This window comes from Danio rerio, chromosome 2 (genome assembly GCF_049306965.1).
Source record: "Danio rerio strain Tuebingen ecotype United States chromosome 2, GRCz12tu, whole genome shotgun sequence".
In the NCBI taxonomy this organism is placed as follows: domain Eukaryota; kingdom Metazoa; phylum Chordata; class Actinopteri; order Cypriniformes; family Danionidae; genus Danio; species Danio rerio.
Window position 1 is genome coordinate 16,557,990 of NC_133177.1, and position 5,798 is coordinate 16,563,787.

At 52.5% G+C, this 5,798-nt stretch overlaps 1 pseudogene; it reads left to right on the top strand.

The window, feature by feature from the left end:
• The first annotated feature begins 1,284 nt into the window (after positions 1-1,284).
• Positions 1,285-1,464, top strand: LOC141379425 (U2 spliceosomal RNA; annotated as a pseudogene).
• The last annotated feature ends 4,334 nt before the right edge of the window (positions 1,465-5,798 follow it).

Below are 5,798 nucleotides of genomic sequence, written 5' to 3' on the forward strand. Positions count from 1 at the left end.
GGAGGAACGCGGCCCACCCAGCTCTCCGGAACGGACACAAGGACCTGTTGTGGATGGTGGCACATGAGATCCTCCCGGTCAGGGCGGTTATGCACTCCAGAGGCATGGCCAGAAACCCCGTCTGCCCACGGCCTGGGTGTGGATGCCCAGAGACCGTGCGGCACCTGCTCTGGGAGTGCGGCGCTGCGCGGGACCTGTGGGCCAGGACCGGCCCCCTGTATCATCAGTACCTGCCGGCGGGGAGGGCCCAGATGGACTACCACCTTATCATCCATGGGGTGGGCCAGGGCGTGAAAGACATGACAAAACAGGACTTTACATCGCTCTGGCTCACCCTGACCGCCATCAAGGATGCCATCTGGGTCACAAGAAACCTGCTGGTGGGGAAGCAGGTCACGGTACCCCTGCAAGGGACAAAGGGACTGATAACAACCACGCTACAGGGGTACCGGACCTTGACAAGAGGCCAAGGGGGCCGGGGTCGCACGGAGGAGGTCCCGGCCGCCACCGTACCTGGCCGCCCGTAGATGCACCCTCACCACTCTGGCTACGGGAACAGCGGGCCAGCAGGCCAGAGGAGGGGGATCTCCGCTATGCCCTTGAAACACAGGGGCTGTGACCGTCCTGGAGAGTTGGTGTGAATGGACTCTTTTGGTATGACTCACCCTCGATCCTGGACAAAGAAATGATTTTATTTCTTTGGATTGCGTCCACTCTTTTATATCGTTTTTACTGGACCGGTTTTATTGCTTTTATCAACGCAGCGCCTGGACTCTCTCTTTCTTTTTTTGACATAACACACGCACACACAAAAGACTTTTGCAAAACATACACTTTTATTTCTTCCAAAAAAACCCACGTTTTTAAAGGAAAATGTTATGCTTATTGTCTGTGTTTTATTGTCTTTTAAAGTGTGCTAAAATGTTTTAACATGTATTTTCTGTTTTAGCCCCTTTAAGTCCAGTGTTTAGTTAAAATGGTGATTAGCCAACAAGTTTTAGGCCAGTTTTATTGTCTATGTTTTTAGTTTTTAGCCTTATTTTATTGAACAGCCTTGTTTTTACTCCATTGTATGTTGTTTGTTTTTTAAAAACACGTCTTTTATTCAAACACCATTGATTTGTACGTTCACACAATAGCACTTTTTAAATTTATACTGTATTTTATTGCATTTATTTATTTATTCTGTAAGTTTTATATTCAAAAGAAAATATGTGAAACGACAAAAGATTAAGATGTGTTTTTGGGATGGAGATTTTATGTAAAAATTGTCAAACGCTGTCAATAAATTTTTTTCGTAAGAAAAAAAAATCTGTTCTTATCAGTTTAATATCTGATACGTGCCCTACCCGGGCACTATATATTAAATTGATTTTTGCAGCTGGGAGATGGGTTAGGGGCTTGCTCCACCCACTCCACGCATCGACCTGGTATTGCAGTACCTCCGGGAACGGTGCACTCATTAAGCGGTGAACAGCAGAACTAGATTGCATGAAATTTAACATAACGTTAGATTGAATGTAGGGACGTGCGCTTCTTTGCGATTAGGTATCTGTCTTATGCGCTCGTTTAGACAGTGAGCATGAACAACCCTCTTGGCAGGATCCTCTTATTCTAGTCCATGAGCCACGATGCACATATTGCAACTCAGGGAGGAAAAAAAAATAAATAAAAAAAATCCATCCAAAATTCCCAATCAGGACCTAAGTCTGACCTGGGGGATGGTGGGTCCAGAGAGCTGTGGAGAGGATAATTCCCAATCAGGACCTAAGTCTGACCTGGGGGATGGTGGGTCCAGAGAGCTGTGCAGAGGATTTGAAAAATGGCAAAGCATGAAACCCCCGCTCCTGTCGCATTCACCCAGGGTCCAAAGCGCCGGGCCGGGGCCCCAACTCCCAGCCTACGTGTGGGGACGTCCCGCGCCTAGAGGTACATGCCCCTTTGGGGCACCAGCGGCACGCAAGGCTGGCACCTGCGGTTAACCAAGTCAATGTTCCCGGGCTTAAGTTTGGGCTACCCGGGCACTGCTGGAGAACAGGTGTTCCTCCAGGGTCCCCCACAGGGCAGGTGCTTGCCCCCAGAGAGGGTGAAGATTACCCAGCCAGAGTCAAGGCCAGTGCGGGCAAGGAAAAACGCTCCGGAAAGGGGGGCCCTTAGGAGCTTAAGCGTATCCCCGGGAAAGGGTGACTGATTTCCGGCCAAGCTGGATTGGAAGAAAGGCTCTGGAAGTCCTTCCCATGGAAGGGTCCCTTAAGAGCTGGGTCTGACCCTAAAAAAGGTGATGGTTTCCCGCTAATTGTGGCCATGGAAGTCCTTCCAGGGCGCTTTTGAGAGCTAAAACACACCCCAGAAAGAGTGACCGATTCCTGCTGATTATGGTGGCTCAAGTGGGCATGGAAGAATCGCCCTGGAAGTCCTTCCCACTGGTCCCTTGAGTAGCCGAAGCTGCCCCAGAAAGGGTGACTGATTGCCGCTTGTGGAGGCATCTCGTTTGGGCTTGGAAGAAACGCCCTGGAGGTCTGTTCTTGGGGCCCTTCCAGAGGTCTAGCTGCCCCAGAAAGAGTGACTGATTCCCGCCTATTGTGGCAGCTCGTTTGGGCTTGGAAGAAACGCCCTGGAGGTCTTGTTCTTGGGGTCCTTCAAGAGGTCTAGCTGCCCCAGAAAGAGTGACTGATTCCCGCCTATTGTGGCAGTTGCTGGCAGCTTGTTTTGGCATTCAAGAAACCCTCCATAAGTCTTACCCAGGGGTCCCTTTGGAGCTGAAGCTGCCCCAGACAGGGTGACTGACTCCCGCTTATTGTGGCAGCTCAATTGGGCATGGAAGAAACGCCCTGGAGGTCTTGTTCTTGGGGCCCTTCAAGAGCTCAAGCTGCCCCAGAAAGAGTGACTGATTCCTGCCAGTTGCTGGCAGCTCGTTTTGGCATTCAAGAAACCCTCCGCAAGTCTTACCCAGGGGTCCCTTTAGAGCTGAAGCTGCCCCAGAAAGAGTGACTCCTTCCCCGCTGACTGTGGTGGCTCAAGTGGGCATGGAAGAATCACCCTGGACGTCCTTCCCAATGGTCCCTTTGGAGCTGAAGCTGCCCCAGACAGGGTGACTGATTCCTGCTAGTTGGGGCAGCACGTTTGGGCATGGAAGAAACGCCCTGGAGGTCTGTTCTTGGGGCCCTTCCAGAGGTCTAGCTGCCCCAGAAAGAGTGACTGATTCCCGCCTATTGTGGCAGCTCGTTTGGGCTTGGAAGAAACGCCCTGGAGGTCTTGTTCTTGGGGTCCTTCAAGAGGTCTAGCTGCCCCAGAAAGAGTGACTGATTCCCGCCTATTGTGGCAGTTGCTGGCAGCTTGTTTTGGCATTCAAGAAACCCTCCATAAGTCTTACCCAGGGGTCCCTTTGGAGCTGAAGCTGCCCCAGACAGGGTGACTGACTCCCGCTTATTGTGGCAGCTCAATTGGGCATGGAAGAAACGCCCTGGAGGTCTTGTTCTTGGGGCCCTTCAAGAGCTCAAGCTGCCCCAGAAAGAGTGACTGATTCCTGCCAGTTGCTGGCAGCTCGTTTTGGCATTCAAGAAACCCTCCGCAAGTCTTACCCAGGGGTCCCTTTAGAGCTGAAGCTGCCCCAGAAAGAGTGACTCCTTCCCCGCTGACTGTGGTGGCTCAAGTGGGCATGGAAGAATCACCCTGGACGTCCTTCCCAATGGTCCCTTGGGCAGCTGAAGCTGCCCCAGACAGGGTGACTGATTCCTGCTAGTTGGGGCAGCACGTTTGGGCATGGAAGAAACGCCCTGGAGGTCTGTTCTTGGGGCCCTTCCAGAGGTCTAGCTGCCCCAGAAAGAGTGACTGATTCCCGCCTATTGTGGCAGCTCGTTTGGGCTTGGAAGAAACGCCCTGGAGGTCTTGTTCTTGGGGTCCTTCAAGAGCTCAAGCTGCCCCAGAAAGAGTGACTGATTCCTGCCAGTTGCTGGCAGCTCGTTTTGGCATTCAAGAAACCCTCCACAAGTCTTACCCAGGGGTCCCTTTAGAGCTGAAGCTGCCCCAGAAAGAGTGACTCCTTCCCCGCTGACTGTGGTGGCTCAAGTGGGCATGGAAGAATCACCCTGGAGGTCCTTCCCAGGGGTCCCTTAAGTAGCTGAGGCTGCCCCAGAAAGAGTGACTGATTCCTGCCAGTTGGGGCAGCTCCTTTGGGCATGGAAGAAATGCCCTGGAGGTCTTTTCTTGGGGTCCTTCAAGAGCTCAAGCTGCCCCGGAAAGAGTGACTGATTCCTGCCAATTGCTGGCAGCTCGTTTGGGCATGGAAGAAATGCCCTGGAGGTATTCTCTTGGGCTCCTTCAAGAGATCAAGCTGCCCCGGAAAGAGTGACATATTCCTGCCAGTTGCTGGCAGCTCGTTAGGGCATTCAAGAAACCCTCTGGAAGTCTTTCCCAGGGGTCCATTTTGAGCTGAAGCCGCCCCCGGAAAGAGTGACTGATTCCCCGCCGACTGTGGTGGCTCAAGTGGGCATGGAAGAAACACCCTGGAGGTCTTTTCTTGGGCTACTTCAAGAGCTCAAGCTGTCCCAGAAAGAGTGACTGATCCCTGCCAGGAGCTGGCAGCTCGCGTGGGCGTTCAAGAAGCCCCCTGGAAGTCATTTTCCAGGGTTCCCTTCAGAGCTGAAGCTGCCCCCGGAAAGAGTGGCTGGTTCCTGCCAATTGCTGGCAGCTCGTTCGGGCACGCAAGAAACTCTCTGGAGGTCTTTCCCAGGGTTCCCTTTAGAGCTGAAGCTGCCCCAAAAAGAGTGACTGATTCCCGCTGATTGTGGTGGCTCAAGTGGGCATGAAAGAATCACCCTGGAGGTCCTTCCCAATGGTCCCTTAAGTAGCTGAAGCTACCCCACAAAGAGTGACTGATTCCTGCTAGTTGGGGCAGCTCCTTTGGGCATGGAAGAAATGCCCTGGAGGTCTTTTCTTGGGGTCCTTCAAGAGCTCAAGCTGCCCCAGAAAGAGTGACTGATTCCTGCCAGTTGCTGGCAGCTCGTTTTGGCATTCAAGAAACCCTCCGCAAGTCTTACCCAGGGGTCCCTTTAGAGCTGAAGCTGCCCCAGAAAGAGTGACTCCTTCCCCGCTGACTGTGGTGGCTCAAGTGGGCATGGAAGAATCACCCTGGAGGTCCTTCCCAGGGGTCCCTTAAGTAGCTGAGGCTGCCCCAGAAAGAGTGACTGATTCCTGCTAGTTGGGGCAGCTCGTTTGGGATTGGAAGAAATGCCCTGGAGGTCTTTTCTTGGGCTCCTTCAAGAGCTCAAGCTGCCCCAGAAGGAGTGACTGATGTGGTGGCTCACGCGGGCATGGAAGAAATGCCATGCAAGTCCTTTCCAGGGGTTCCTTTAGAGCTGGAGCTGCCCCAAAAAAGAGTCACTGATTCCCGCTGACTGTGGTGGCTCATACGGGCATGGAAGTCTTTTCCCAAGGCTCAAGCAGGTAAAGGAAGACAGGTTGATCTCCGAGGCCGGCCCAGACAAAATCCTGGTCTGGACTTCTGAAGGGGGGATGGCAACTACACTGACTTGGTCGGAAAAGTCTCTCAAACAGGGGCTTTTCAAGTACCCTCATTGGGCACCAGCGGCCCATAGTCACGTCTCTTTGCCGTATTCAAGCTTGGAGTTTGTTTTTGGTCACCAACGGCTCTTAGTTAAGCCTAAAATGTTATGTCTGTCTGTCTGTCAGCAAATGTGCTGGAGGTTTAAGGGTTAAAAATTAGTACCTGTTATGCTTGCCGACATTGTATTATTTGTGGCGTAGATTGCGGCTCCTACTGCTGACAGTTTGTGGGT